This window comes from Haemaphysalis longicornis, unplaced genomic scaffold, assembly GCF_048455015.1.
Source record: "Haemaphysalis longicornis isolate Haplotype H1 unplaced genomic scaffold, Haemaphysalis longicornis Haplotype H1 scaffold_1, whole genome shotgun sequence".
Classification (NCBI taxonomy): Eukaryota; Metazoa; Arthropoda; class Arachnida; order Ixodida; family Ixodidae; genus Haemaphysalis; species Haemaphysalis longicornis.
In genome coordinates this window covers 485,418,455-485,430,895 of record NW_027526203.1, presented here as the reverse complement: position 1 = coordinate 485,430,895, position 12,441 = coordinate 485,418,455, and the positions used below count along the sequence as shown (strand labels likewise).

General features: G+C 45.2%; 1 protein-coding gene across 2 annotated transcripts in view; it reads right to left on the bottom strand.

The window, feature by feature from the left end:
* Positions 1-12,441, bottom strand: part of LOC144156369 (octopamine receptor beta-2R-like) — a 426,836-nt gene that overhangs the window by 201,190 nt on the left and 213,205 nt on the right. The gene's annotated exons all lie outside the window — the stretch shown is intronic.

Genomic DNA, 12,441 nt, shown 5'->3' with positions numbered 1-12,441 from the left:
TCATCTGATCTGGTGACAGGGTAATACTAGAGAGGTTCATCACATTTCGGGTGAGATTTTTGTTAGTTTTAGTAGCCTGGGGAGAGGTTACAGAAGGGGAATAAAAATTTGGGTTTGCGTTGGCAGACTTAGACAACTTTGCCAGAAATATGAGACTGCGAGAGTACTTCCATGACGGTCCTCCAACCGACGAAGCCCGAACCGCATTGCCTAGCCATAAGCACTGGACCCTTCCCACGCAGCGCGATACATGCCTCGACATGTACATTAAAGCCGTTCATCGCGATGTACGAGCAGCATACCAAAAGCAAATCCCTTTCCGCTGTAACATCACAAACAAGGAAAAGAAATCCCTGGAGGAACTCGCAGGTTGCCCCGATATAGTAATCAGACCGGCCGATAAAGGAGGCGCCAGCGTGATCCTCGACAAAGCTGACTATGTCACCGAGGCTCATAGACAACTATCAGAATCTGCGTTCTACAAAGTACTCCCTAGCGATCCCACTAATGATTATAAGCTATATGTCAAAGAAAAACTCACTGAGCTTGTTCAAAATCAGGAAATAACTGAAACAACTGCTCGTTCTCTTATCCCCTTAAGCCCAGTAGCCGGTAGATTCTACATTCTTCCTAAGATTCATAAAAATAACAACCTAGGTCGCCCCATTGTCTCTGGCATTTGTACTGTCACCGAGAACCTCTCGCGCTATGTCGACTCTCTCATTCGCGACATTCCCCCCAGCTTTCCATCCTTCATTAAGGATAGAAATGATTTTCTCTTGGATATCAGGAAGATGGAAATTCCCAACAACTGTTTACTTGTTACCCTAGATGTCGTGTCGCTATACACTAACATTCCGCATGCCGATGGGATCACCGCTGTATCATGTGCGTATGAGGGGTCGGCGGGTGACAAAACTATCTATTCTTTCACCCTTGAAACTTTCCTTCACCTTATCCTTCAGCTTAACAATTTTAAGTTTGATGGTGTCAATTACGTGCAAGTCAGCGGATAATCAATGGGAACCAAAATCGGGCTTAACTACGGGAATATCTTTAGGGGATGTCTAGAGTCAAACTTCCTCGCAACCCAAAATTTGAAGCCACTGTACTACAAAAGGTATATAGATGATATATTCATGATTTGGCAGCACGGTGAAATGGAACTTCTTGCGTTTATTGAGGCTTTTAACCTTGCGCACCCTACCATCTCCCTCTCTCATTCCTACTCTACGCACAGCATAAATTTCCTGGATGTTACTGTCACAGTTTCTCAGGGCAGACTTCAGACTAATCTCTACAGGAAACCTACGGACACGCGCCAGTATTTGCACTTCCACAGCAGCCATGTCAGGCACTGCAAGACTGCAATACCTTATAGCCAATCTCACCGTTTTAGGCGAATCTGCACTTTTGAATCTTCAATTTTGATTCTAACTGCAGAGAACTTGAAACCGCACTCTTAAACCAAAAATACCCAGAGCAGGTGATCGATGACGCGATTACACGAGCTAACCAGTTGAACCGCACCGACATTCTCCGAAAAAAAGCCCCAAAACCCAATCAACAAACAAACCTCGTTTTGACCCATTCGGCCTCTTCTCCGAAAGTTGCATCCATACTAAGGAAACATCACAATATCCTCGCTCAAAAGTGAACGCCTAAAGAGAATATTCCCCGAGCCGCCACGTGTTGTTTATAGACGCAGCAAAAATTTGGGCGACGTTCTCACTAAATCCAGCATCAGCCGACCACAGACTACTGGTTGCATGCCCTGGAACAAACCACGGTGTAAGGTATGCCCACAAATGACTACCACACAGCGCGCCGCCAGCACAGCTTCAAATTATTATGTTAATATAAAAGGGAACTTTAACTGTGATTCCGACAACGTCGTATACCTGCTGGAATGCACCCTCTGCAGCAAACAATACATCGGCCAGACTGAAACACCCATTCGTTTGAGGTTTAACAATCACCGCTCTCATGCAAAAACCTGCCCTTCTTTGCCTCTATCAAAGCATGTTAACACTCCTGGTCATTCTTTTGATCAACTAAAAGCCACAATTCTTGAATCTAGTTTTAAAACGCATAACGATCGCGAGGTTCGTGAGTCCTACCTTATCTATAAGTTTAAATCAGCGTCGTTTGGCATAAATGAAAGTTATGGGAAATTGACATGTCTTTCCTCCGATTAAAATTTCGGCTGCATTTCTCAGGCTAGTGTTATGCCTGTTGATTTCTTTCCCTCAATAATATTCTCCCATGAGTTGGCGAGCTCCCGTAGTTGGGTATAGTTTTGTGCTAGCACGACGTTTTTTAGCACAATGGCTTCACTGAACCAAATTTGACGAACAAGTCTGGACATTGTGTTCTGGGTAGAAGGCTGCAGTACCATTGTTAGCTTTGATATTCTCACCTTGTAATTAATTTGTGAACGCGAGCGTGTGTGATTGCTTTCGTGTCCTCTTTCTTTTTTGTATTGTTGTTTTCTAATATTCGTTGCTGACCGCCTCGGCATTCCCTGAACTGGCACCATGCGCCGACCAGATGAATACCACCTGCTGCCGCGTCATACGCGTGCACCTGCCTGTTTTCTTTCTTTTCATGATTTGTTTGACCTTGTCTTTTTTTTTTGCATACCAATGTACACTCATATCTTCTTTGAAACTTCTTTGTTCCGCGTGACTAACCTTTTTGCCCATGTCAAACACGTGCATGGGCATATCTTGTTTTGACCCCCCTTCCCCCCCGTTGCCCCGGGGGAGGGGAAAATTACCTTGTTATTTATTTTTAATTATTTATTTTTTCTCTGTGTTTGGTTCTTTTCTCTCTTTTTTTTCCCCATGTTCGTGCCGCGTGACTGTGCGTTCTTATTATCCTTTTTATAATTTATTTTCCCGCTCTCTCTTCATGCTTTTGCTACCCACCAACCATGATCAATTTGTACAAACTCTCCCTCCTCTTACCTTGCCCTCGCCCTTGCTACATTTTCTGCATATATATATATATAACTCTGAAACGAACTTATTTTGCACTCTCAAGAAAGGGAGTCCTGTCCCTGAAACGTCAGTAAACTTATTTCTATTTTCTACGTCTTTCTCGTTTGTCTCTGTCTCTACTAACCTTATATATATATATATATATATATATATATATATATATATATATATATATATATATATATATATATATATATATATATATATATATATATATATATATATATATAGCGAATCAGAAAATTGGAAATGAGGGGCTCCGTGAAATAAGACAGAAAATAAGGGTTGGCAGTCAAGAAAACCTCGGAAAGCAAAGGGGACGTTGTGGTGGGTCATAGACAGAGATGAAGAATTCGGATCGAAGTGGGTTCGGATCCCATCCGGCGGGCATTTTTTCACCACTTTCTTTTCGACTCAAAAAATTCTTCATCTCTTTCTATGACCCACCACAACCTCCCCTTGGCTTTCCGAGGTTTTCTTGACTGCCAACCCTTATTTTCTCTATATAAATATATATTTATAAGTGTCCCAGCTGTCATGCACCAAGATGTAAAAAAAGAGCAATGGCGTAACTCGAAGAAAACCTAGTGCATAATGTTTGCAGTACTGCAAAGAAGCGGACGGACAGTAATTTTTTCGTTAATGAGATTTAACCAATTAATTGTAATGAATTATCTAACTCGATAATTACTGTCATAATCACTGAAGTGTCAGTGAGGCATTTGTAGGTACGACCGAGGATCATCTAACTGCGGTATTTTCAGCGACGAACTAAATGCGTACTTATTTCTTCTGACTGGTACAGAAAACCCGCGAAATACGAAAAAAATTCCCCCGCATTTCCCCGAGGGGGAGAATGTGAAAGTGCGAATGCACGGTTGTCGGCCCGCTTGCGGCGCTTGCGCTCGGCCCCCGCAGCCCACCGCCTCGCCGCCTTCTCTTCCATCTCTTCCATCGGGTTTGTAGTATCACGTGTACACCACGCAGTTATCAAGCCGCTATAACGCCGCTGAGTCGCCAACGCACGCCGCTGACGACGTAGTTTGAATGCGTTAAAGATATAAGGCGCGTCACTAACACTGATATCAACGTCGCGTCCGTGGCTTGGTCGGTAGAGCGTCGCGCTGAGGGCGCAAAGTCCTAGGATTGAAACCTGGCGCCGGATGCTGTTTCTTTTTTAAATATAGAGGAGCACTGCGGACGCCGCCGCCGCCGCCGCCGCCGCCGGCGGTGGATGGTTTGGGGTCGCTTATAAAGTGCATTCGCACTTAAAATACCATGTGACGGCGCTTCCGCGCGCATTGTAAAGCAGCGTCCCCAAATACGCTGATTGAAAGCAACTGCTTTGCGTGTTACGCGCCCGAAGAGACTGCGCATCACCTTGATAATGGCATGCATGGAAGGAGCAGCAACATCAAGAATCAGGGGGCGCGTTGCAGATAAGGCACAAACTCTGTGGCGATTTCTTCTTTCTTTCTTTTGTTTATTACAGCAAAGCTGTAAATGGCTAGGATCCAGCGGATCGTCTCCGGTCCCAGAGCGATGTAGCAGGAATCGCTAGCGAGCGTAGCGCCACCTTGCGGAGATCACTCAAATCCCCGGAATCGTAAAACTGCGGGCCACACCCCCCGGGGCATGGAAACAATCATACAAAATAAAAAGGTCCTGGGGCCTTAATATTTTAATACAAGACGGCTTATATTTCGTTTAAAAAACTGGCTGGTGATTACGATACTCCCTAATGCGGTATTTGGGCGCAGGTATTCGGGCAGCTCGTTTAGCAGCCACGGCAGACGACGCAGTTCCAACAGTTGCGTCGCTCATTGCTCAATAAGAACTGGCTGAGATCACGTGTGCGCGTTCCACGACATCCCCTTCAGGTGCGCACGACCGGTTTCATCACCCGCAGAGAGAGAGAAGCCCTTTAATTAAGAAGAAAGTGCAGATACGTTTGCCAACGTGCGTACGTCGACATGCTACTCTGCAGGAAGGGGAATGGGGAAATATAGATGAATAGTAAAAAGAGGAGTAGTAGGTGAAAGAGGAAAAAAAAGATATATATATAGAGTGAGAGGAGCATGGGGCGTAGCATAGACTGTCCGCTTAAGGGGGGCTATAAAGTCTCAGCGACGCCAATATCTTCAAGGTAGCCAAATAACGCATCTAGGACTTTCCGTTGAGATGACGGAGAACGCCATGGTCCAAGTAGCAGGCTCAGCGTAATTGGTCCAGGGTAAAGACATGTCATCCTTCGCTCTAACCAGCTCCTTGCTTCAGTGTGGGCGGAGCACTCTAGCAGGACATGCTCGACGGTTTCGGGGGAGCCGCAGTTGTTGCAATTTGGGCTTGGACTTCGGCCTATGCGATGTAAGCAGGCATTAGTGAATGCCGCATTGAGTCGCAGTCTATGAAACAGTGTTTCCCGCCGGCGAGGTAGTCGTTCTGGCAGCCTCAGTCTTATCTGCGGGTCAATTGAGTACAGAAAATCATGATGTTCAGCAGTAACGCCTGATGGCTGCCGTGCGCTGATGCAGCACTCGTGGGTTCTCTCGACGGTGAGCCTCTGTGGCGGCGGCGTCTCAGGAAGGGACCGAGAACTGCGTCTCACAATTGCATGGTTCACAGTAAAGTTGTAAATATTGTGGAATTCGTGTCCGCTGTCAATACATATGGGATTCCACGGGAGGGAAACGGACAGCCCCGTGCTTGTCTACGCGAACACAACTCTAGTTTGTCAAAAGTTCTTTCAGATATTAACCAGGAACAATGCTCAATCGCAAATTACAAACAAACGCGTTTTGCTTCGTGCAGCTCTTGGACTACGACCCCGTCAAAGCTCACGTTGAATATCGGCACCGCAGCTTTGCTGGCCGTCCTGCTTCACAGAGTGGAAGGCCACTAAATCTTTTCATTCCGGCTAACTCAGAGGCAGACTGTTTGAGGGCGTTGCTTTACGATGCGCGCAAAGGCGCCGTCATGTGGTATTTTTTGTCATATTTCGCGGGTTTTCTTCATCAGTCCGAATAAATGTGTACGCAATTAGTTCGTCGCTGAAAATACCGCAGTTAGATGCCCCTCGTGGGTACCTACAAGTCCCCCATTGACACTTTCGTGATTTGAACAGTACTTTTCGAGTTAGATAATTAATTACAATTCATTAATGAAGTCTCATAACGACAAAAATACTGTCCGCTTCTCCACAGTACTGCAAACATTATTCACTAGGTTTATGCCATTGTTCATTCTTTAAATCTTGGTGCATGATAGCTTCGACACCCTGTATATATTTATATATATATATCAAAGTTGCAGACCTTATTGCCAGTGCTGTTTGGCGTTTTTGGCGTTTGGCGTTTGACGTATATATATCTGAATATATATATATATATATATATATATATATATATATATATATATATAGAAAAACTATACTATATATATATATATATATATATATATATATATAGTTTTTGCTCCATGTCGTCAATGCCGCGGGAGTTAGCATTGCAATTGCATTCAATCGCACGTGCAATTCCATTTCAATTTCAGCCATTGTGGCGTGCGTGCGTGCGTGCGTGCGTGCGTGTGTGTGTGTGCGTGCGTGTGTGTGTGTGTGTGTGTGTGTGTGTGTGTGTGTGTGTGTGTGTGTGTGTGTGTGTGTGTGTGTGTGTGTGTGTGTGTCAAAGCATGTAATTGCCGTTCAGTGTAAGCAATGGTATTCTTTTATTCTTTTTTGTGTGAGATGTGCACCTCTTAAGTGGCCTGTTTCCTTTTGTTTCTGTTTTTTTCTCTTGCGCGAACAGAAAGGTCCTCCGGCTGTGCTTTGGCGCACTTTAATAAACATTGATTAATTTTATTGATTGATTGATTGATTGATTGATTGATTGATTGATTGATTGATTGATTGATTGATTGATTGGTTGATTTAATTTCCTCTCCCCCTAGACACCATATCGTGATTTTCGGTGACTTTAACTGGTCAGGAATAGGATGAGGTCACCTTAGTATTTCTCATTACAATACCGAAGTTCTTCAAGAGGCCTCAGTCTTACTGGACGGTATTTCATTTGCTGGTCTTGAACAGTGTAACCACGTTGTGAACTCCGCTGGGAGCTTACTTGACCTCTGCTTTTCAAACATGGAAAACTTCAGTGTCAACATAAGCCCTTATCTACAGTACTACCTATTCAAAGTGATGCGCAAAAGGCCAAACTACGTGTTACCGAAGAGGCGCATATATACACAGACTCACTTAGTGCTGTGAAGCACCTAAAGCAAGTGAAAAAGACTCCCCTGATTTGCCAGAACATTCACAGCCTCCACATGACAGCACAGCTAATGGTACGCGTACATTGGGTACAGGGGCACGGTAACAATTTTTTCAACCAATTAGCGGACAATCTTTCGCACTCTCCGGCCCCACCTGAATCTGAATCCGCCCCTAGCCCTCTTCCTAGTGATCCACGCTCCCGCCTTTTAGCCATGAAATCTCTTCTGAGAAGGGACACACGTGCCCTAATTCCCCCGTGTGTCTGCTCCCTCCCCCCTAATCTTTCCCGGGTGGAGGAAGTTTCTCTGAGGAGGCTTCGGGCTGGGGTGGCTCTCACACCTTCAGTCACCTGGACTTGGAGACCCGCACCAGAAGACCCAGGAACATGTCCCAAGTGTCCGGCTTCGGCGGCTGCAGCTGATGTCAATCATCTCTTGTGGACGTGCACAGGAACCAGAACAGCTCGGGACAGTGCGCTAAGAGTGGTTGGTCTTCGGTGGGATAAACCGGGGGACTTCAACCGGTGGGTGAACGAAGACCGCTACTGCAGGTCGCTGCTGAACTTTTTACATGAGACCGGACTCCATGCCTACCTTTAGACTTGTACAGGGTCATCAATTTCCTGACTACCTGTGCTTTTGTACCCGGTATTTTTATTCTACCTAATGTCTTATCTTTTCTTTATATGCCGCATGGCAAAAATGCGAATTAAAAAAAAAAACTCCGTGTTACCCAACTACGCCTGGCAACGCTTCTCATCGTCGACGTCATCAATCACGAGGGGCCCATCCAGCCTACATAATCTTTGGAACATCACCAACATTTCGGGTCCTGACACCGGCTTGCGCAGAATGTTCCCGCCGCTCTTCCCCTTCCAGGTTGGTTACCTTACCCATTGTAAAGAATACTCGACCAGCAACTACTTCCTTGCCGCGGTGTCGTGCCCCTACGACTTCAAATTACGCAACTTGCTATGTAGGCTTACGATGTGTTCACCCTATAATTGCTGTCACAGTTGATGTTATTGCTTTCCGGAAATGTGGATCTAAACCCCGGCCAAACTAAAGCTCAGATAGCAACCCTATTTGACGCTATCAAGAAGCTCGATGAAACCGTCCTAATCTTTCGTGAAGATATTAACCAGCTCAAGGTAGTGCAGACTAACCATAAAACAGTTCTCTCAATATTAACAAACCGAATTTTAGCGCTGGAAACAGTCCAAATCGAACCCTCACCGAACGCCGCACCTGTAGATGCCGTCAAAATCAACCATGAAATAGAAACACTTAAAGCCGCTAATACCGACGCTAGTAATCGACTGCGCCGCAACAACCTTCTCTTCTTAGGTATTGAGGAATCCGTAAAAGAAACATGGGAAGAATCCGAACTTAACTTGATAAAATTTTGCACCACCCAACTCGGTATCGCGCTCGGACCAAGTACCGCTGAGCGAGGTAATCGGATAGGAAAATTTTCCCCTGACAAAAAACGACCAATCGTGAGAAATCTTGCTCACTTTGAAACAAAAGAAAAGATTTTAGGCTGCGGAAACAACCTTAAAGAAACGACCTTCACAGTAAGGGAACACTTTGCTGCAGCCACTCGCCTTGCACGTGCTAAGTTGCTTAAATTCATTCGGACACAAAAGTGTGCATTTAAGCTGAGAGTGGATAACTTGTTGTTAGAAACAAGACCTACTTATATGACGCGAAAAATGATAGCATTACGTAACTTTTGAAGCCACCCGTCATTACATTAGATGACAACTCATTATCACAAGCCACCTCCCTCGACAGCACATGACAGATTTCGAATCATTGCGCCTCCTGTAACACGTGTATCCGCCTTATGTTATTTGTAAGCATAAATATCGCATTTACTAACATGCGACGCATAATTCCTAAACGCGATGAACTTTTTAGTTTCATAAATGATATCACTGCTGACGTAGTGATACTAACTGAAACATGGCTGCGTGAAGACATCATAGATACGGAAGTGTTTCCCTCCAATTTGAATTCCACAATTTTTCACCGCGATAGAGAAAGCAAGAGAGAAGGTGGCGTGCTGATAGCCATTACAAATACTCCAGCATCTTCACTTATATTTCATGACGACAAAATAGAATTTACCTGGGCTCTTGTCTCGAACGGAGCCTCGAAATTTGTTTTTGGCGCCTGCTATTGGCCGCCGGACAGCCACCCCGACTTCTGCCACCTACTTCATCAATTCCTACTTACAGTTACGAATAAATATCCTAAGGCACCATATTTTTATTCGGGGACTTCAACTATCGAGCAATCAGCTGGTCGTTGCTTTCAGTGTAAAATGGGTCACTGCCTAAAGAGCAACAATTTTTAAACACTGTACTTGATTTTAATCTTCACCAGGCTATAACTTGTCCTATCAGGGGTAATAATATCCTCGACCTCCTGCGAACTTCATGCGCTGACGACATAAAAACAATTAATACGCTCCCTGGTCTTAATGACCACAAACTAATCCACATTTTCATCGCCTTCCCGCTGAAAAAGATATCACCCACACGGAAGGGAATCACAGATTACCAGAGAGAGAGATAAAACATTTATTATCATGTCCAGCAATAGTGGGGTGGGGAAAGAAGGGATGGGGCGGCGAGGTGTGTGGTGGACCTCCCCGCTACGGCCGCCTACTAGAGATAAAATTTTAACGCCATTAATCACGAACTCACCAATTCCTAAATAACTTTAGGGCTGCGTACCTAACTCGAAGTGTCAACGCCAATTGGGAACTTTTTAAGGCTACAATGCTTAACCTCAAAAGCAAAGACATCCTTACTACCCTCAGTAAATCGGATTCCAACTGCCAATGGTTTAACAAACAGCTAAAACCCGCCGCGGCGGCTCAGTGGATAAGGCGTTGCGCTGCTGAGCCAGAGGCCGCGGGTTTGATTCCCGGCCGCGGCGGCCGCTTTTCTGATGGAGGCGAAAAGCAAGAACGCCCGTGTGTACGAGATTTCGGCGCACGTTAAAGATCCCCCGGTGGTCGAAATTAATCCGGAGCCCTCCGCGTTAAACCCTGCAATCAATCAATCAATCAATCAATCAATCAATCAATCAATCAATCAATCAATCAATCAATCAATCAATCAAATCAAATCAAACCGATCAACAAACAGCTAAAATCACTCTGTGACCGAAAAAAACGCTTGTACAGAGCTCGGCCTACCTTGGCTCAACTGCATGAATTACGAAAATTGCACTAAATGGATAAAACAGAGGAAGACAGACAATGCGCAACTCACAACTCACAACTCAGACAATGCGCAACGCATTGTCTGTCTTCCTTCCTCTGTTTTGTCTATTTAGCGCAATTTTCGTAATTTATAATGCACCAACTAGCCCAACAGCACATTTTACTCAAATGCATGGGAGCGCTAGCGCTCATGAGCCATACAGCACTTCACTGAACTGAAAGCTGCAAAAATCTATTTCTTTTCCGACGACCTATTATCAATTCTTCAATCAAACCCTAACAAATTTTGGCGCATTCTTTCCCCTACGACACAATCTAATCGATTAGACCTCATTAATGCTGACGGAGAACCAATCGACACCGCCCAGTGCGCTTATGCTTTGAATGACCACTTTCGTCTGTGTTTTCCTCTGTTAATACCACTGACACCGTAACATTTCCCGATCCTGCCGCTGTAGCAATTCCAGGAATTGAAATCTCTCCAGAAGGAATATTTAAACTAATTAGCGATATAAGATTGATTTATGTATCACGAAACTTGCGCTAAATGCACTTACAGACAGACGAAGGACGATGCGCAACTCACAACTATTTGTGAGTTGCGCAAGATTGATTGATTGATTGATTGATTGATTGATTGATTGATTGATTGATTGATTGATTGATTATCCGTTCGTACATCCCGCCATTGCGCTATGCCCAGCACACGCAAGAACACACAGCGTGTTGACAGAGTCACGAAATGCTTTCGTCCGTGGCCCCACTGTTCAATAGCACCACAAATTGGATGCGCTGAAAAGGCAAGGTTGTCGCCCACGGGTTGAAGACAAACACAAGCGAAAAGAAGAAACCTGTAGAGACAGTGCAACTTTGAGCTCAGTGATCCGCCGCACACCGTCAACACTGCCGCTGCTGCCGCCGGCACCGGAGCGGCTACGAGGAGAAAGAAGATCCTTAGATCACGTGATAAAAACATGACGTCACTTGGCTTAGCGCCTGGGGACAACACCCAAATAGGAGCAGTATTTCCCTGAGGCCCCCGAGTGAACGCTCTGCGCCGCCAGTACCCAGCCATGGCCTCCGAGAGGCCATGACCCAGCGTGTCAATTTGTGTTGATTGCCACCAAATGGAGCTGCAGATGCGTGAATATACTATGAATGCCAGTATTGGTGCGAGCTCCTTATCTTATGAAGTGTACTTACATACCTACTGCAACACTTCAAGGGAGACTTGCAATATCAGCCATCCTGGTCTCCCGCGTTTGCTGTCACAGACACCGAAGAGCGGGAAAGAGGACATCTATGCGCTTATTTTCCCAGCAATGTCAGTAACATCATTATTTTATGTTTGTTGTACTTTCTGTGTTTACAATACTGTACGGTGTCCTTGAGCTGCGTGAGTTCTTTTTGTTTGCGTGGCCGCCTCGGCCTCCTAGCTGTCATTCTCGTCCCCTATCGTATTGTGATGTTAACCATTTTGGTATAAACTTGAATTCAAATTTAGCATGCGCTCCATACTTGGACCAGGAACAGGTCTGGAAAAACAAAACAGACGGTCACTGTCCCTGTTTTCTGTCCAAGTATGCCGCACACGCTAAATTCAAATGACTGTATACACACTCAGGCCGCAATTTCAAGCGTTTCGTTGCTGCTCCTTCTGTGTAGGAACCCGTAAAATTGCTCAAGGCTGATCGAGCTGGCTGATCGTACTCCCCGAAGCGTAGTCCGGGATGTGTGAGGTGCAGTGCCTCGAACGTAAGTATGCGTGTGTTGCGGCGTGGGAGATAAATGGAAAACGTCGCTTCGGTAGAGCGTAAGGATATCGGGGCCAAAAAAAAAAGGCGTGGAGAGAGGATAGAACAAATGACGGCGACAGGCTCAGAGCGTCCTAAGGGGTGTGAAGGTTACGCAGCATTTCGGGCACGTAATAAG